This window comes from Acomys minous (assembly GCF_964271855.1).
Source record: "Acomys minous genome assembly, chromosome: 3".
NCBI lineage: Eukaryota > Metazoa > Chordata > Mammalia > Rodentia > Muridae > Acomys > Acomys minous.
Genome location: NC_140485.1, coordinates 41,684,012 through 41,705,743, shown reverse-complemented (window position 1 = coordinate 41,705,743; position 21,732 = coordinate 41,684,012). Strand labels below are relative to the sequence as shown.

The window sequence follows — 21,732 nt, the reverse complement described above, 5'->3', positions numbered from 1 at the left end:
ACTCATACACATAGTACATAATTCAAAATAATAACCTTTTAATGTTTGTATTAGCATATGTTAATTATGTAGTTTACAGTGGGTTTCATTGTGACCTCTTCATACATGTACATGATGTACTTTGATTATATTCGTCTCCCGTTACTCCTGCCATGCTAGCTAATCTACTTTTTCTTGCCAGTGAGTTCCCCTTCTACTTTCCTGTTTGGTTTTGGTTGTTGCTTTGTTTCATTTTTGTTGTTTGTAGTGGTGATGTAATGAATTTCCTAGGGGTTGCTTATAAGGACACAGATGGGTGTGAAGTTATTTGTTCCACCAGTGGCTACCACTAGAGAAAATGTTTCCTCCTATCACCATTCCATGAACCGTCAACTGCCAACAGCTCTTCGGGAAAGACTGGATCTTTTGATACCCTACCCACTTCATGACAGGATTTCTATCGATGGACCCAATTTTGAGCAGGACTCATCAGCTGGTCATAGCTTTTGTGAGTTCAAGAGTGAATAGGCATTTGGAGTTCAGAAAATAATGTTCCATAGCACCCTACCCCGTCCTCTGCCTCTTACATTCTTGCTGCCCTCTGTTCCATGATGTTTCCTGAGCCTTGGAGGGAATCAGTACATGTCTCATTTATGGTTGAACATTTCCTCAGTGCTCTGACCAGCTGTGACTCTCCAGTAACTAGTCACTACTGAGAAAAGAAGCATCTCTGAGTAGAGCTGATGGTACTATTTTATGGGCATGTGTCAGTTAGGGCTTCTCCTGATATGATAAAAATGCCATGATCAAAAGCAACTTGGCAGAAAAGTTTTATTTTAGCTTACAACTCTGAAGACACACTCCATTGTTGAGGGAAGTCCTAGCAGGAACTTAGTGACAGCAACTGAAGCAGAGCACATGAAGGAACACTGTGTACTGGCTTCCTCCTCATGACTTGCCCACCTTGCATGCATATATAACTTAAGACAACCTGCCCAGGTTTGGCAACCCCCACAGTGGCCTGGATATAAGTCAATCAAGAAAATGCCCAGTAGACTTGCCTATAGAGTATTATGGAGGCATTATACCCCAATTGAATATTCTCTACATAAAATTAACCAACATTGGGCATAGGAATAAAAATTTGGAGGGCAAACATACAAAAATCTTATGAATAATTTTGATAGGCATATATCCACTTAGCAATAACAGCTGTAGTTTCCCCACCATGAGCTATGACCTTTCAATTCATGGGCTTTTGAGCAGATTGACAGTACCAGAAGTGAAATCCATCCTGTGGAGCAGACCTTAAATCCAGTTAAAAAGCAGTTGGTTGCCTCCATAACAGATTTGCCATGTGTATGCCAGTGGGCACATGTTGCTTGGCTAGTCAGTATTGCAGAGGAAATGAATCTTTATATTTTTTAATTTAAGGAAAAAATTTCATCAAGTAGAGTTTAAGTATATAAAAAACAGCCTATCTATGATAATAAATCACATATTTTATAGTTATTTTTAAAGTCTTACAGAATCATCTCAATTTGAAGAGAAGCTATATATTTACATAGTATAATAATATCTTTTGTGAGATATTCATTACAGAAGAAATAGTAATAATTTCATACAGAAGGAAACCTGTTAGACACTACCTTCACTAGTGGTCAGGGTTAACCTTCATTTATACCAAGACATACCAGTATAATGTAGATTAAAACACAAAAAAGGGCATATGACTTTTATGACACTATTATCAAATAATAACAAAGCAACTTAATTCTGATCAAGAAAAAACATCAAAATGTGTGCATTGAGATCATTCTAGGATACAACTGACTAGTGCATTTGAAAACCAGTCATCACTGGGTGTGGTGGCACATGTGTGTGACCTCAGCACTGGAGAGTCTGAACAAGAGGAACTCTCGTGGGAGTTCAAGGTGACCCTGAACTACGTAGCAGGAGCCTGCTTCATAATAATCAGAAGGGTTGTGACAGAGGTCAAGGCCATAGAAAACCAAGAACAACCGAGGACCTTTCCTAGATAAGAGGGAGGCAAGGAGACAGATGCCTAAAACAGTATGATGTCCTTTGTCTCCTGGGCAATTAAGCTGCCCAGGTTGCCTTCAAGTTTGCAGTCTTGCTGACTCAGCCTTCCAGAAAACTAAGATTACAGGCATGAACCATGTGTAAACAGTATGGATTCTTGCTTTAGAAAGTTCTAACTTTTATTAATTAACAAATGTAGTGAAATCAAATGAAGCCTTAGTCTAGTTAACCCTTAAACATTTAGAATAAAATTGAATATAGGCACCTTATCTCTTCATTCAGAGGAGTGCAGAAGGAGTAGGACTCAAGATTAACAGGCACATGTGCTGTGTTGCTGCTTCCTCCAGTCACATGGCTGTTACCACACAGCTTATGGGGAAACATGTGCTGGCCCTTCTTTACTCAGCATACATGCTGCTTGATAACTACAGCTCAATTTTCTACTTTAAATTTTGTGTATTGCTATCAGATTACACAATTGTCATGTCTTTTAACCAACTGTCCCTCTATTCATCCCTAAAATAAGCTAATAATTGAAGTTCATCTTCATCATTGTTCTTTCATTTTGAACCATGATAGCTTGATTACTCTATTAAGAGGGTTTGCCCAATAGTCTATTAGTCCATTATTTACCATTGATAATGGAGTCTGGTTCAGCTGTGTAAATGATTTTTGACATATATTGCTATAGATCTAGACATAGAGTAATTGTTAGCTGATAGTGATGATGTGAAGATGATAGCCTGGTGTCAGGTAATTTCTTTTTCTACTGTGGCTTTCTTTATGAACATTGTATCCTTTTATTCTTCAAAATTGTCAGTATGTCATATGCTTTCATCCTCACATGACTATTCACATACCATGAGATATTCTAGTGACATCTAAGTTGTTTTAGCAAAAAGAGTCTACTTCAGAGCAGAAATAGTTTTGTCAAGAGTCGGAACAAAAAAGGCATCCTTATTATGTACGTAAATATCTCAATTTATGTATGCTGGTTTCTTTGTTAAAGTCACTAGGATAGGAATATCGGGGCTAAAAGGTTTACATCAAAATCCTTGCTCTGAGTAATCGGAGAAGACAACCATAGAATTGCAAAATGTAAACTTTTTGAATATTCTATTTAAGGAAAATGTTCATCAATTTTTTTAATGTCCAATGAATGAGCAAGTTAGATCTTACTGCCATTTTTTTTCCCCCAGTGTTCGACTGACTTTGGTGTTTCTAAGTGCAGGGTGCATGCGTGAAATAATGTTGGTAAGATTCTGCACTTACTCAGTATTGATGAAAGTTTTTTGAATGGCAAATTTATTAGTCACTACAATTGCAACCCAATTAAGTAGGTAGTAGCAGTATTTGTCTGGTAGGAAAGCTACACAATGGGGAGGTTAAATAGGTCACCAGACTCAAACACCAGGAGCTCCTCTCCATTTCCCCACCAGGCCATTACATTTCTCTGAATAGGCTCTACCTACCTATTATTTCAACTCCCATTTCATCAAATTATTCTTTTTCTTAAATGTATTTTTCTTTTTCAACTCCCATTTCATCAAATTATTCTTTTTCTTAAATGTATTTGTCTTTGCTATTTTAAAAAAGAAAACAACCTTTTCTGGTCAGGAATATTATTAGTTACTCAAGAAAAGATAGGGTTTTATTTGGGTTTAGGATTTATTTTATTTTTATTTGTGTCTGTGTGTGATTGTGTGCTGTGTGTGTAAGGGTTTCTGAGAGTGCCAGAAGAGGGAGTTGGGCCTTAGAGTTACAGGTGCTTGTGCATTGCTTGCTGCGAGTGCTGGGAACCAAGCTAGGTCCTCTTTAAGAGCAGTAAGCACTCTTATCACTGGGCCATCTTTCTAGTCCCAGAACCTCTTTTCTAAACTCCAGAATCTGTGTCTGTTTATTTGATATCTCCAAATAAATAGTAGTGGTCATCTCAAACTTAGTATTTTCAAAACTAAAATTCTTATTTTCTTGGCCCAGTAGGTGCCTCTCTCTACGTCTCAGCTATAGTCAACCAATTTCAATTTTCTGCTTGTGTGGGCCTCGTCTTCGAGTCTCCCTCTTTCACTCTACTGTTAAATCCAACAGAAAGTTGTGGCTATTACCTCTTAAGAATAATCAGATTCAGATCAGGTCTCGATACCATCTCTGCTCGTGCAGAGCAAGCCCACCTTTGCCGCTTCCCATCTTGCAATAATTTTTGAACTGCCGTCTTTAAAACTCTGTCCGTGTTGTTGCCTTCCTACTCCTTCATGAGCTGCTCCCCAGACAGTAACTGCACCCATGCTTTCAGCTGCTTATGCCTTCGAAAAGCCAAAGTTAGTCTTAAACCTCATGATTCTCCTGCTGATACATCCCAAGTGTAAGGATTTCAGACATGTAGTGCTACACACGGATATCCAAAATTCTTGAAAGCTGGAAAAAATGTACCATGATTAGATTTCTGTTTAATTCTGATTAACTTCTAATCTAGAGTTTCTGTTGCAGCAATGGATAATACAGCTTTCAGAAATGTTACCTACAATCTTGGTTTGGTGTAATCTTCATAGAACACTTAAAAGCTGGGCTCCTCAACTCAGTATTTAACCACCTCACAGAATGACAGGTGGAAGTGGGGAATATTAGAATTCCTGTTAGCGGATGCCAGAACACAGTGCCGATTAAATGTTTGCCTAACACACACAACTTGGACTGCATTGTAAGTTTTAAACCTTTAATAAGCATACCATAATTCAGACGGTTCTGAATTAACTTCATTCATTTATTCATTCATTTGTGTATTGAACTTTATTTGAGTTACACATAAAGAGATGGTGAAATTGAATTCTGTATGACCTACGTTGGTATCATTTTGAAGGAAGATTTGATGCCTTAAAAGGCTATGGTAGCTTGGTGAGGTAGCAGCTGAATTGCTCTTGTGAGAATCAGTGCCTGTTCATTAGATTGTGTGGTTATAGAGTTTTCTGCATTTCAGTTGAAGTGCATGTATGTGCCTTTTGGACTTATCTTCCCACTATGGTCCTTTGTTCTTCTGATCCTTTGGTTGGCTGCCAGATTACTACAGGGCCCAGTTGTTACCTATGGATTGGAAACTTGTCCTTTAACTGTAAACTTGTAATTTCCAGTAGTTCAGTGTGAAACTCTGAATCCTTTTCACGTCTTTAAAAATACTATTACATTTATTTATTGTGTGTCTGCATGTCTGTGCTATTTTAGGTGTGTGTGTGTGTGTGTGTGTGTGTGTGTGTGTGTGTGTGTGTGTAAGGACAACTTGAAGGAGTCGGTTCTCTCCTCCCACCATGTGGGTTTGGGGATGGAACTCAGGCCTGGCAGCAGATGCCTGTATCTTCTGAGCCATCTTGCAGTCCCCCATTGTCAAATCTTTCAAATAATGCTTCAGTTTTACAACCATAGCATCTGCTTTACATGTATTTATTGACACTTTAGTACATTTCTAAGATTGTGGCCTACAGAGCTTCTTGTTGTTATGAAAAAAAATTCAGAATTTATGTGCCTTCACATTTGACTTAAAGTTGTTTTAAAAAAACAACCAGGCAAAACTTTTTAGTTGTCTTTGAGACCACGTATTCTAGTTTTGTACATAGAAAGTAAATCCTCACCAAAATTGTTTTAATGTACAGTTAGGGTTGAGTGATGGAGGTTGGATATGTTGCTTGTATCTTTTTTTTGTCAAACTTAGGATGTGTTAGTAATATTTCTGTTACCGGTAGAAATAGAAAAAAGAGTTCTGTATTTCAGAAGGAGCTAGTTAAATGTTCTCAGGATGCACTGGTTAGATTGTGTTAGGACTTGGAAATGCAGCAGCATAGTAGAAAGGAAGCTGCATTATGGTATACTAGAAAATATTTAAATCAAACCGACAACCTGCAAAACAGCCTCACTAATTAGACAGCATTGGAAAATAGACACTTTATATAGTTAATGCTCCTTTAGTGTAGACTGTGTGTTTAGGATACAGTTGAAACCCCTCAGTATCCTAATGCTGGTTTTCTGTTTGTTTAAGTGTCATTTACCTCCGCTAAAAGTTGCAACCATCTGGTCTTGTATTACCAGTTGTCTTATTAACAGAAAAGTACTTCTGTGTAGGGAGAGAAACCATCAGATGAAAGGGTTTGTTTATTGTAAATTGCTGATACACTAAATCCTATGTCATTAAGATAGAAGGACTACCTAATAATGTCACATACTACACTATATCCAAGCAAAGGACTTGTTTTTTTCAAACTCTGGTGATAAAAGCCATACTACACGTCCATTTCTCAGCAACAGCTCCAGGTAATCAACCATAGCACACTCCTAATGCCTTAATTGCAGCTGGTGTGGAGGAGTATGTTTACTCTTTTGCTTAAGTGAAATTTACTACAGAGATGACATGGCTCTTTCATCCTATAACTAACACAGTTTAGAAGGTAAATATCACTAATAGTTTACTAGTCTGAAGTGTTTTCACTTAGATGGTAACAGTAAAGAATCATCTTTTATGCCTCTCAGCATTTCTGGTGCCTTCTCTTACAGAAAACTTTGAACTTAGTTTGCTAACATAGTGTTTTAGAATTTTGTTTTATAGTCCTTTATTATATACTTATTTATATATGTATATGAGTGCTCTATCTTCCTGTACATCTGCACAGCAGAAGTGGGCACCAGATCCCATTATAAATGGTTGTGAGTCACCATGTATTTTCTGGGAATTGAACTCAGGACGTCTGCAAGAGCAGCCAGTGCTCTTAAACCACCAAGCCATCTCTCCTGTCCTATAGTCCTATTCTTATATGTCTGAAAATATGTTTAGAAGATCAGCATTTGTATTTGAAGAGTAGAAAACTGTTCTGAAATTAGTGCATATTGATCAATAGCAGTATTTCAGGGATTCATAGTTAGACACTAGTAGTGCTATTGGTGAAAATCTAGAGAGGCCTCGTCCAGTACAGTAATGTGTGTGTTTCAGTGTGTAAGTCAACTGGTGCTTCTTTCCTTTAATATTACCTAAATGTAATTGAGAAAAAACAAGGACTGAAATTGTATGCTGCTATTCAGTAGAAGTTCTGAATCCCACTGCAAACTCTTTTGTGATTAAAGGGAAATGTTCTACCTGTCAGTTGGCCTCCTAATGTCATTTGGGAAAAAATAATGGCTGTTGTCAAGGCAGAACAGGTTCAAATGTCTTGGAAGAAAAAACTAATGAGGTACTTGCCCTGCCTCTGTAGAAAATCAGATTTTTGACAGGCTATGTGTAGTTTGACCCATTTAATCTTATCCTATAAAAGCATTCTCACTATTCTAAACTATTTTTACCTAAAATAAGAATGTAAGAGAAGCACTTAAAAATGCTCAATGTCCTTAGTTATCAGGGAAATGCTAATCAAAATGACTCTTGAAATTTCATCTTACACCCATTAGAATGGTTAAGATAAAAACAAACAAACAAAAAACCTCAAGTGACAGTACATGCTTGTGAGGATGAGGAGAAAGAGGAACACTCCTCCATTGCTGGTGGGAGTGTAAACTTGTACAACCACTTTGGAAATCAATCTGGCACTCTCTCAGAAAATTGGGACTAGCTCTATCTCAAGTCCAGCTATACCACTGTTAGGCATATAACCAAAAGATGCCCCACCAGATAACAAGGACATTTGCTCAACTATGTTCATAGCAGTTTCATTTGTAATAGCCAGAATCTGGAAACAGCATAGATGTCCCTCAACCAAAGAATGGATAAAGAAACTGTGGTACATTTACACAAGGGAATACTACTCAGCTATTAAAAAACAAGGACATCATAGTATTTTCAGGCAAATGGATGGGGCTAGAAAAGATCACCCTGAGTGAGGTAACCCAGACCAAGACAGACACACATGGTATGTACTCACTTATAAGTGGATTTTAGCCATATAGTACAGGATAAACATACTACAATTCACCGACCCAAGGAAGATTAAGTAATAAGGAGCATCCGAGGGGATTGGGGTGGGGCTGATGCTTAAATCTCACTCAGAAAGGGAAATAGAATACACAACAGAAATGGTTGAAAAGAAGGAGCAAGGTAGGAGAGGGTACACAGAGAGAAATGAGGGTGGAGATCAGACCTAGGCGAGCAAGGGGCAGGAGGACAGAGGGCCTGCAGACAGAAGAGAAACATGGCCAGAGGCAAATCTGTGACACAGGAAAAGATAGGCTTCTAGGAAGATATGGAGATGATTCTAGCTGCTATTCCTAGTATCAGAGGTCATGGAGACTGATGAGGACACCCTCTAACTAGATAGGACTGCTAGTGGAGGGAGGAGAGCACCAACCTACCCACAAAAACTTCGACCCAAAATTTGCTCTATCTATAAGATGTGCAGAGATAAAGATGGAGCAGAGAAGATTCAACCAATGCCTGGCGCAACCTGAGAGCCAGCCCGGCACTATTAACAATACTCGGCTGTGCTTGCAAAGAAGAGTCTACCTAACATAGCTGTTCTCAGACTCCACCCAGCAGCAGATTAAAAAAAAAAAAAACATGCTGAGACTCACAGCCAAACTTTGGGGGAAGCATAGGGAGTCTTGTTGAAAAGTGAGGGGAAGGATAGAAGGAGCTGGAGGTGACAGGAGCTCCACAAGAAGACCAACAGAGCCAACTAACCAAGGCCAGAGGGGCTTGCAGAGACCGAAACACCAGCCATGAACCATGAATAGACTGGACCTAGGCCCCCTACACAGATGTAGCAGATGGGCAGCCCAGGCTTCATGTGGGTCCCCTGGTAAGGGGAGCAGGGACTGTTTCTGACATGGACTTAGTTGCTTGCTTTCTGATCACTTCCCCCTGGAGGGGCTGCCTCGCCAGACCACAGCTGAGGAGGACTTGCTCATTCCTGATGAGACTTGATGAGCAGAGGTGGTGATGGGGGAAGAGGGAGGGTAGGACCAGGAGGAGAGGAGGCATGGGGCTATTATCAGGATATAAAGTGAATAAATAAATAAATTAATTAAAAATTTTAAAGGAGAATAAACATGCATATTTTTAAGAGGTTGCACATAGTAAGTTGAGTTGGCATTACATATCATTGTACTGGTAACTTAGATAGGTGAGAGGGCTTTTCTCCTATCCCTTTACATAAAGCTAACACATAAAATACAGATGTATATGAATAATTTAAACCTGTAATGTGGAACCGAAAATTCTCATCTGCTTCCTCTATACTTTGTGTATGAACCTCTAAAATCAGCCTATACTGTCTGCAGCAATTTGAAATTTGACCTGATTTCTCTTTTTAAAGAAAATCAAAGTAACTCTGGGGCCATATACCAAAAAGGATTTCTGGCTCTAAACCAATTCTGGTGCCTGCCTTAATGAGGCTGCCTGCGGAACAGCCAGGTCATTGAATTCAGAAGAGAAGGCAGAAGCATGGTTTGGGAGAGAGGACTTAAAATAGACTTCATGAGTCCTAGGCGTAAGAATGTAGCATTATACTTTTCATAATTGCCAAAAGCAAGTTCCTGGGGGAGGGGGGAGGAAGGCAGTGCATCTTGATAGATATGACAACCAAAGACAACCTTACTTCCTGTATTTCTCAACACAGAGACTTAATTTGTAAATGATCATTCTGAGATTACTGTAGAAGACAGTTTGGAATGGGAGTCCCTAAGGTGAGGAACCTGGGTAAATAAGCTGCAAATAAAGTCTGAAGTCTAACGGAGGTAGTAACACAGAGAACGGAAAGAAGCACCAAGAGCACAGAGAGACTGAGAAAATACCACGATTGGACAGGGATAGAAAGGGAAGCCAAAGGGTTTAAAATTTTTGTCTAAGTTATTGGCAAAGGGTTAACTGGCCCTGTGGGGGAAGAGGTTAACTTCAGAATTAGAAGATACATTGATTTTGCACAAATTTAAGAATTTACTAAGTCCCAAAGATAAGGAGAAAAAAAAACAAGTCAGCAGAGGATGGAGAGGACTGCTGTGAAATGCTGGCTTTGGCCTTGGTGTGGCTGCTGCACTCCCCCTGCAGCAGATGTGGTTATCAGCGTAAGACCCATGCAAAGCCAAGCCACTCAGCCTCCTGGCATAGGTGGGTAGGTGATCTTCAGACCCCATGCCCCGCTGAGGAGCTTTTGGGACTTGACGGCTGCAGTGAAAAGGAAGATAATTCTTTTGTGAATATTTGGCCACTCGAGGTTTTCTGTGCTCCAGTGGATACCCCAAACCCGAACCCATGCAGATCTGGATAAACACATTGCACTGAGTGAGTTCCCCTGCCCCTGTGCCAAATGACATGAGGTTGGCAAAGGGATGTGTTTGGGCACATGGGGAGAGTTGGAAAGAGGGAAATGATAGGGGTAGATATTTCATTCTCTACATTAATGATATTATCAAGGATAAAGAAAAATTATAATAAGTTACTAATAATCTAAAGATATACTGTATTTTATATTTAACTGCTGATATCCAGTTTGTTTCATGATCTAACAGTCAACACAGTATTTTATTGCTCTCAATCCTATAACATCAACCTTAGTTTTAAAGACCTTTGTCTACTCTGTTTTATACATTGTCATAAAAAATGTCTCCTGACATTCACACATTGACAGGAACCAAGAGCTGTCTAATTGGATTTAAGGCAGGGGATCATGCCTGGAACTATAAACCCAGCCCCAACCTAGTGAGGGCACGTGTCTTAGATGAGAACCGAGTCCACCACTTCCTGTGGCTACTTCCTGCACAGTATCCTTACACCCACAGAGAAGCATAGCTACCGCTCTATTGAAGAAGCGTCTCTTTACAGCAAATGGAGCCATTACAGCAAAACACAACTAGGTACAATTCAGAGCTCAAAGGATTGTAGGGAGCCAAGTCCCACCAGGCACATCTAAAACACAGCTCCTTTTCTCTGAGGTTGGGGAACACTGAAGAGCAGGCAGAAACAGTTAAGAGCAAGAAGACCAGGAGTTCTGCTCTGAGACTATATCCCCTAGAAATGATTACAAAAGAGACCTAAACAGGGACAATGTCAATAGACTTGCTAACATGGAAGAGAGAAAATCTCATTGGGATTTCCTATGTGGATATTCTAGGATGTCTAGTCCTAGACAAAAAAATAAAATAAAATAAAATAAAATAAAATAAAATAAAATAAAATAAAATAAAAACAAAAAACTACAGGCAACTAATAACTTCTCAATGAGCGTTAGCTCAAGGATGGTCCGTCTGATTATCCAATACAGAGTAGTCAGCTCTGGAATCATATCCACAACCATAAAAAATGCAGAAGGCTGTATTTACATATTTGTGCATCTATATATCTGTAACAATATAAAGGGATCGATTGGAAAGGGATTAGGAAGGACATGGGAGGGGCTAGAGGGAGGAAAAGGAAGGGGGAAGTGATATAACTTTGAATTAAAAATACACATATAAGATTAAAAAATATCACCTGAGCTAGGTGTGCTGGCATGTAGCTATAACTCCAGTATTTGGGAAGCTGAGGCAGGAACTGTCAGTTTGAGGCTAGTGTGGGCTATGGAGTGAACCTGACTCAATACACATTAACAAATAATTTCTATAATTTTCTATTTTCTATTTCTATTTCTATTTACAAAACTTTCACTCTAAATAATTTGAAGGATTTATTAGAATTGTGCTTTGATGAATAAGACACAAGTAGAAGTGTCTTATCAAAAACAAGTGTTCAAAATCCCTTTGTAAACAATGCATAAGTAATGTCAATACAACAGACCTACATATTTATTTTTAATCATTTCTCCTTTAAGAAAATGGGCTTTTTCCTACTGGTGCCTTCAGTTTCAGTATAAATATGTTTCTCACCCACATCCTCTCATGAAATAGTTATGGCGATGCAGGCACCATAGAAGCCTGAAAGGAATGACCAAAATTCATCTAAAGCAATGAATTAATACCAAATTGAGCTCAGGCTTTGCAAAGAATAAGGTGAAATGACAAGAATAGTTGTAGAAATGGCCCCGCAGTAAGATTACTGACCGCTCTTGCAGAGTACCTGGGTTCAATTCCCAGCACCTACATGTTGGATCATAACCATGTGTAACTCCAGTTCCAGGAAACCCTGCACCCTCTTTTGAAGCCTACAGGTGCCAGCCACACATGCAATGCATATACATACATGCAGGCAAACCACAAATTTAAATGTTTTCTTTAAGAATAGAACTGCCAGGCATGGTGGTGCACACCTCGTTTGAGGCCAACCTGGTATATACATAATTCCAGGCCAGCCAGGACCAGAAAGATGCTGTCTTACCAGCCCCCAACCCCAACACCCAACAAACACCTAAAATCAGAAGCATATTTGCATGTATATGTTTTACAGTGTGCATCTGATTTGCCAACTATTTAAATCTTTTCCCAAAAGGAAAAAAAAACCTCATTGTTTAGTACTTATTCCTGTATTCTTCTCTGAAGTGCCCTGGATTGCATTAAGTTTCGTTGTTTGTTTGTTTTGTTTTTTTGAGACAGTGCCTCACTATAGTTCAGGCTGACCTGGAACTCAGTTTGGGACCTGGGTTAATAACTTAGAATCTGTGGCAATATTCTCCTATCCTTCCATGTGTCAGGAGGTGGGTGCTACTGTGTACAGCTGGCATAGTATTATTAATAAATTACTTTGTTTCTATACATAAAGCCTAACATGGCTGCATTCTTGATGTGTAAGTTGTAATTAAGCAGCAGAATATGCTTTACTTACATAGAAGTGTAGGTATTTGAAGACAGTAACATAAAAAAAATGTGTTTTTTTTTTCAGGCAGGAAATTGAGCATTATATTTCCTTAGATACAAAATGGATATTTAAAAATATGTGCGTAAAATGAATGCTTTTGAGGGTAACGTGCTCTTGCTTTATCACTTTCATTTCCTTTTGCTAAAAGGAAACAAAAGGACAAAAGGGCCTAATCTGAATGCTTTTATAAAGTGTATGCTTCCTGTATATTACAGGAAGAAGAAATAGTCCATAAAAGAATTCCTAAAGGGCCACTCCTCTTCCTGCCTTCATGTTTTAATGCACTTAGTAGAAGAGCCATTATGCATATGCTATAGATAGGGCCAATGCACACCTACGCTTTTGATTGTAAAGTATAAGATCTATAGTGAATAAGATGTTAGCTTAAAAAATAACCAGTTCTTAAGATTTTCTGTTTTGAAACATCTGGAAAATCAATATATATCTTACCTTTTAGTCAATTTTTAAAAAGTTAGTTGCTCTTTGCTTAATCAAATAAATGAGTGATTATAGTTTAGTATGTGTGTTATCTGATATTTTAAGCTCTCATCAGATTTCACTTGAATCAAGAAAGGTACCACCTGTGGCTTTCCTTGCAAAGCTGCCTGTGATAAATGGGCACTCGCAGGTCTTGGGGCAATTACATTTGTTGCTTGGAGTAAAAAGGAGGCATTTAACCAGATCTCAGTGGGTATAGCCAAGAACTGCAGACTGGATCCTTTTTCCCAGCGCTAAGATTAGTTTTTTCATGGCTCAGGAAGTAAGCATGGCAGACTTACAACAGTCTCAAAAGAAAAGTAATCTGTATTAAAAAATGTTGATTATATAAAACAACACAAACAAATATATGGAATTCAGAATTTGTAAAATATTGTTTGTTAAATTATGTTCTAGCTCTAGTTTTAAGACTACCATAGGTTTTATGATATATTACATATTTTACTCTGCGATCTTTTCCTCTTCACTCTTTAATACAGGGCTATTATAAATGTCTTTCCCATGTTGTTCGATGTAATTTTTATTTGCACTCTTCAAAGCAACAGAGGTCCACTGTATGGGTTTGAGGTTAGCCTGTACTTCTTACTGTAGTAGCAATAAAAAAAAAATGTTTGCAAAGCTGTCCCTGGCTGCCATCATTACAGGGTTCTTTTTTGAGCGGTATCAGGCTCCAGGGCTAAGAGTTCACCATTGCCTTTAACTCCAGCTTCATGCATCTGATACCCAGTTTGGTGTCCATAACCACCTGTACACATGTACACGTTCTAACATGCAGATGGCATACATAGGGCACAACAATGCTCACTTTTGATTCCAGGACTTGGGAGGCAGACAGGCAGACATCTTGTGATTCCTGGGTCAGCCTGTTCTACAGCAGTGAATTCTAGACCAGCCAAGGCTGTATAGTGAGACCCCATTAATAAAGCCAAGATGGGCATGGTGGTGGATGGTGCATACCCACAATTCCAGCTCTTTGAAGGTTAAAGGGAGGAATTGTAAGTTCAAGGACAGTCTGTGATACATGGTGAAACACTATCAGGAAAAAAAAGTACAAGCACTACTAAAAGGTAAAGCAGTTTAAGATATACATGCATGCATGCGCAATATATTTTAAGAGTTTTTAGGTAATGCATGCTATTATAAAAATACAACATTTGACACATACAGAACAAAGACCTTATGCATTTATGTACACAATCCTGAAAGTTATTTTTTTTCACTGACTCTGCTGGTGTACTTTTAAACAACTATTTTTATTTTGGGTTCCTTAAATCTTTCTTTTTCCTCCACCCCAGTCCCTTCCAACAACCCAACACCAGGTAGAAAAGAAAGTTAGTGTGTAGAGGGTGGCACAGTTTTCCTTCACTACTTCCTGGTGTTTACGGTCACTGGGTTCCCTGAGGCAAGTCCAATCTTCGGTTCAGGATATATCCAATTTCTTCTCTTCAGACTTTATCAACAGCAACCAGGAGCAGCAAGGGAGAAGCACCAACAGCCTTCTCTCTCGGAGCCCCCAGTCTCTCTCTGGGTTTGGCTTTTATCCCCACTGACAAAGACCATGGCCCTACACAAGATAGTTCACAGCTGGCAAAGGGCAAGTGTCCTCTCAGGAGGCAGCTGTTAGCTGTGGACAAACTGGAGTAGCCCCCATATCTTACCTTGGATTATAACAAAAACATGTTTACATATAAACCAAAACCTCCAACACAACAGACTCAATTGTAGAAGTCATTCCATTAGTTTGTTCTTTATTAATATATTTTGGTTTTTGTATTTTAATCATATGTCTCTTATATAAATGAATTATTTAGCCTCTTCTTACCAATGAACATTTATATTACTGCCAACTTTGAGACAAGAGAAAGAACAGGGTAAACACATTTGTTTTCATTTGTATCTTTTTTGATTGTTTTGTTTTGAAACAGGGTCTCTTAAGAGCATAGGCTGGCTGGCCTCAGACTCTGTACCCAAGGATGACATTGAACTTATGATCTTCCTGCCTATACCTTCTGAGTGCTCGTATTACATGTATGTAATACCACAGTCCATTTTATGTGTTTCCCTAGCTAGAACCCAAGGCTGGTGGCATGCTAGACAACCATTTTGTTGACTAAGCTATATATAACCCCAGACTTTGTCATCATGAAAGCACTGGTAGGTTGCTGAGGAAGCAGAGATTAGGTGCATAAGTGGTTAGAATTTGTGGATCCTATTACCAGGAAGGCAGGAGCTACAAAAACTACATTCATATTCCCTTGGTTGACAGCTAAGAAATTGTGCCTATTTATGGTGAAACTTAGTAATAAAACAAAGGTGACTATACAGCTCAATTCCTAAAACTCACACAAAACCAAAAGACATTTGAATCTCTAAGCCAGTGTGGACAAGTGGTCATCCTTTGGGAGCCTGGGAAGATTGTGTCTGAGTAGTACAGTGAGAAGGAACTCCTCTCAGCAGCTTGAAACTAAGGCTTAATGTGAACAAATGATCCTCTCTGAAGACTGGCAGCAGATCCACTCAGCAGAGGGGAGGGGGTTCCTAGCTAAGTCACAAATCACTGGGTCCATGAAGAAACAGTAAAAGGCAACCAGCACTCAGAAATGAATCAGGTAACTAGTCCCAGAAAGAGATGGGTGGTGAAATTAGCAGAAAGTACTCTAAAATGCCATTTCTAATTGTTTTCAAGGAACCACAAGGCCGGGCATGATGCCGCACTCGTTTAATCCCAGCACTCGGGAGGAAGAGGCAGATGGACCTCTGAGTACTAGGCCAGCCTGGTCTATGAAGCGAGCCTAGGACAGCCAGGGCTACACAGAGAAACACCATCTTGAAAAAAAAAAAGTAATAAATAAATAAAACTCATCCCCAGCACCCACATGGCAGCTCATAATTGTCTGTAACTTCAGTTCCAGGTGATCTGACACTCTCACACCAATGCACATAAAATAAAAATTAAATAAAGCTCTTGTTTGAAATTCTTCCACTTTTAACAGCAGAATTGTGAATATAAAAGAAAAGTAATTTTGAAATATCTCTCAAAAATAGGGTTTTTCACATAGAAATTAGAGGATTTTTTTTTAAAAAAACTGAAAAATTCCTTGCAAATAGACTTACAAAAAATGTAAAAGGATGGTCCTCAAAGTAAAAGATAAAGGAGCTGCACATGTGGGTTCATAGCAATATAAAGAGTACCATCAATAAACATGTTTGTTTATACAGAAAACATAGTATTTATTATCTTTTGCAGTATTTGGGTTCTCTCTTGGACCCATCACCCTACATAGAAGTTGGCTCAAAATGGATTAAAGTTCTTTATGTAAGACATAAAATTTGGAAAGTATTAGGAAAAAATGTTTGAAGATACAGGCATTTGCTTGGAACTAAACTCAGCTTCAGATGCTACAAAACCCTCTATCCAGGAGCCATATGACCAGCCTGGTTTTGTTAGTATTTTTAGGATGAACTCAACACTACACTTACTGGAGCCATTGTAATTGTATATGCATAAATACAAAAACAGTACTTTAAAATTAGTAGCTCTTCTGATTAATAAGGAACTTCCAGTGGTCATGTCAATTACTAGTATATTTTTACCACAGGAATATACATCCTAGGTTTAACAGATAGATATGATCCTCTAGATAGATAAAGTAAAATAGTTAGATAAGGTCTTCAAAAGCCTCAAAGTCATACAGAATATGGCATTTAAAGATAGTTTTAATAGTTTAAAGATTCTTTGACAACAAGACAGGTTAACTCCTGGCAACACCCAGCCTATCTCAAGAAGATGATGAGCATCAAAGAAACTCCTTATGGAGAAGGCTTCAAATGTGGCAAACAAGCCACTGGGCAAAATGCCCTTGTTTCTGCCACAGACAGAGTTCTGCCTTAAAGCGGGAGCTTGGATCCAGGCAGAGTCAACAGCCAAATTCTGCCAAGACAGGGTAAGCACGTCCTCAGTAGTTCCTGCGTCACAAATATGTCTGTCAGATATATTGGGCCAGAAGGCTCAAGATGATGCTCCAACATTATAGTTTTGGGTGACTGTTCAGGCAGCTAACTGTCTCTGGCACCTTCTCATTTGGGAAGCTACTAACATATACTTCTGGTTCACTCAGGTAACTAGTTTTATTCCTTCCCAAGTCTCTGATGGGGTTGAAGACCAGATAGTTTAGTCTTACAACTAAGATTATTTTTTTTTATGGGTTAAGATGTTTTTAGCTCTAGATAGATGTTTTAAGTTGATAATGACAGGATGTAATGGAGATTGATTTACATTCAGAATTTTAGACTCACCAAGATAGGAAAGATGTTTTCTTCAAGGCTGTCAAATACAAATAGCCAAAACACTAAGAATGTGACATATAATTCCTGATTGTTTTGTGGTTCTTCTTGCTGTACGTAGTTTTTTTGTTTATGTGTAATAATCAATAATATGAAATAAATAAAAAAGAAATCAGAAAGTGAATCCTATTTAAAATAGCATTACAAAAAACAAACAAACAAAAAACCAAAAAAACTAACCAAACAACCAACACCCACCAAAATCACCAAAATACTTAGTAATAGAGTGAAAAAAAAAATCTACACTGAGAAGTTAAAAATTCTGAAGACATTGAGGACAACACTGGAATATGATGATCAAGTCTCCAATTCTCATGGATAAATACAGAATAGTGAAATGGGTATATATCAAAAGCAACCTATAGATTCAAAGCAATCTCCATCAAATTTCCAGTGCCATCTTTTTTAATGCAAACAGAAAAAGTAATCATGTAATTCATACAGAATCACAATAGGCAAACCTGAGCAAAAAGAACAGTGCTGGAAATTATTACATCACCAATTTCAAGTTGTATTGCAGAACCATAGTAACAAACTCAGCATGGTATTGGTTCAAAGACACATGTGAGATCACTTGGATAGAAGGGAGGACCCAGATACAAACCGGAGCATCTAAAGCCACCTGGTTTTCCTTTTTACTAAGATGCCAAAAATATTCTTTTCAAGAAATGATGTTAGGAATACTGGGTAGCCACTGGCAAAAGAACAAAGCTAGATTACCCTATCACCCAGCACAAAAGTCAGTTCAAAATGGATTAAAGTTCTTTATTTAAGACCTGAAGTTCGGAACGTATTAGAGAAAAAATATGTTTGAAGATATAGGCCCGGGCAAAGACATTCTGAAACAGACTCCAGTAAGTCAGGAAATAATTACCAAAAACAGCATGGTGCTGAACAAAACAAAACACTTCTACACAGCAAGAAAATAACCAAGTGAAGAGACAGGCTACAGAATGGGAGAAGATGCCTAAAATATATAAAGAACTTAAAAAAAAAAAAAAGCCAGACAACCCAATCAGTGAATGAACTAATAAAATGAAAAGACAGTTTTCAAAATATGAAATGTAAATGGCTAATCAACATGATAGTTTGTTCATCATCTTATCCATCAGCAGAACAGAAGGTAAAACTTTGTTTCAGCCTGATTATGGTGGTCATCATTATGGGAAAAAAATATAGGCAAGGAGGTGACAAGGAACATTTTTATATTAATGATGGGAATGTAGATTCCAGTAGCTACTATGTAAATCATAGTGGAAGTTACTTTAGAGAGCTAGAAATAAATAAAACTATGACATGATCTAGTTATGCTTTTCCTGGGTATACACCCAAAGGACCCTAAGACAACATATCCCATTCATGTTTATTGCAGCACAGTTCTCAGTATCCAAGTGAATGGAGTGGGCCTCACCATCTGTGAACAGGTGCATGTACAAGAGAGTGGTGTGCACACATAATGCAGTTACAGTCAGGTACAGAGAGTGGGAAATGGATGCAAGTGGAAATGGGCATATTAAGTGAGAGAAGTCTGATACAGGAAAGCAAGCACTGCATGTTTCTCTTATTTGTTGTCCTAGAATTAAAGAATTTATGTATATATAAAACTATGTGTTTTTATGTCCTACACACATTTGTGCATGAACATATGTTTGACATGAAAATAAAAAGGAGACTAGGGGATGGGAAAAGAGTAGTGTATGGGGGAGGAATAATAGGAGTAGGGAAGGAAGGCAGATATCGTCAGAGTCCATGAATACCTATTAGCAGATTATATGAAACCTAACACTATGTACAAGGAATATGTGTCAATAAAAATGTAATTGCACGTATCCTACAAACATAACTACTAAAAAGTATCTAATATATCAAAAGAAAAAGATCCATACTTAAGAGATTTCCCTACTCTAAAAGATGCACTTGGATTAAAGGGAACATCAGCAATGAGCTTGTTTTCTTGGGTTGTGTATGTTACATGTCTACATGTCTACAAGAAATAGACTGTTCTCTTACTGCATATGCAGATGTAGTAGCATATGTGAGAGTCAACGCAACCAGGAACTAACATGTCACATACACAAACCTACTCTTAAAAGAAAATAACATCAGAAACAGTGTTTTCTTTACAAGGTATTCTAAAGATCACATGAACTAAAATAACGCATTATTTTTCTTACTCCTCTTTTATGCTACCTCTTGTGAGCCCAGGTCACATCCTTCCAAAGGCTTCTGCAGATATGTTCTGGATTTCCTTTTTCTTTTTCAATTAAAATTTTCTATGATTTTGTGTATGAGTGTTTTGCCCACATGTGCCTCTGCACTGTGTCCATGACTGATGCCCAAGGAGGCCAGAAGAGGGCATTGGATGCCCTGGGTCTGGAGTTACAGATGCTCATGAGCAGCTGTGTGGGTGCCAGGAATCAACGCTGGGTCCTCTGCCAGAGCAGCCTGTGCTCTTAACCTGTGAGCAACATCTCCAGACTTCTGGGTTTCTTTTAGAAGATTGTTTTTGTAATTATTAAGTTTATTATCCTATGTATCTCATTTTCTTTGTTTATTTCCAAAGAAGCATGCCATAACTATGACAAAAGTAGGTCATTCTGCTTCAACAGAAGGTCTACTTACAAGTACTTATGTCAAGCAAATACTTGAGGTCCTATATGGAATTGAACTCTTGTTTAGAAAATAAAGGTAAATAAGCAGCATACAGGTAAAAAGGTAAATGTTTAATGTATAAATGTATAATCATGTGTAACATAATATGAAAAATATAAAGTGGTTATGAGAGATCATTGCTCACCCACATGATGGAGCCAGGTCTATGTTATATTACATGAGAACCAGTTGGAGGTTGATAGGAAAGTTAGGATCATGAGGACCATTGTATGCAAAACAGCTGCAAACACATTGCTGACCTGAATGAACTACAATCAGAAACCCATGTGGAGAACAATCTTCTGACAGTTAAACTAAAACCATGCAATTGGAAGAAGCCCCAGTGAGGCCTAAGGTAGTGTCAATGACATAGCAAAGCAAAGCAGGTTTTGTGGGGGTTTTTTTTCCGTTTTGTTTTTTGTTTTTATTTGTTTGCTTGGCTTTGTTGTTGTTGAGGGGGGATTGTTTGGGGAATGAATGCAGGGTCTCATATGTGCTAGGTAGACAGTACTCTGCCATTAAACAATATTCCTAGCCCCTTACATTGACTTCTAAATACATAAAAAGAGATTTAGCCTCCCTCAGAATTGCGGAGGAGAGATGGCTTATTGGATAAAGGCATTAACCTGATGCCCTAAGCACAATTCTTGTAATCCTCAAGGGAGAAAAAGGTACATCATGGCATGTACACACACACACACACACACACACACACACACACACACACACACTGTTAAAACTCATTTTTAAAAGTAAGAAAAACAATATACAGAGATACTATTTTTTATCATTGTGTTGGCAAACATTTAATAACAATGGTAATATAAAATAACAAAAACTTAAAATAGTATCAATTTTGTCATAAAAACAGTGAAAAGAGACACATAGAAGCAGGCTGGGGAGGTAGCTCAGTTGGTATAGTGCTTGCCTAGAATGCAGTAGACCCTGGATTCAGTCTCCAGCACCACATAAAATCAGGCATGGTGACATGCCTGTAATCTCAAAACTCGAAGAGGAAATGGGAAAATCAGGACTTCAAGGCCATCCTCTTGGCTACAGTTTGCAGCCCAGCTACATGAGACTCTGTCTCAAAACTACAAAAAGAATTTAAAGTTGGATGTTCTTAGTGTGCCAAGCAAGGTTGGCAATTATATGACAAGTGCTCTGAACACAAATTGGGGGAAAACCACATAGTAAGGTGGACGGTAAGTGTCATGGGTCCTTAGCTGGGTAGATCTCTCAAGACTGATGGTGCAGTACCCTATCTGTAAAACACTCTTACTGGTGTCCATTACTCATTCATACACAGCACCTATGTTCTAAGACTGAAAAACAAACATGTTTTGAGAAGCTAGATATCTAAGTGCAAGAGGTCTTTCTTGCATCTTCTTCAAAAGTAAAACCTCTGAGTGCGGTAGGTACACTTGGCTTTTCCACATGCAGTGCTCATTTGTGCATGACTTCAG

General features: G+C 38.4%; 1 protein-coding gene across 2 annotated transcripts in view; it reads left to right on the top strand.

Annotated features, from left to right (window-relative positions):
• Positions 1 to 21,732, top strand: part of IMMP1L (inner mitochondrial membrane peptidase subunit 1) — a 58,707-nt gene that overhangs the window by 34,602 nt on the left and 2,373 nt on the right. The gene's annotated exons all lie outside the window — the stretch shown is intronic.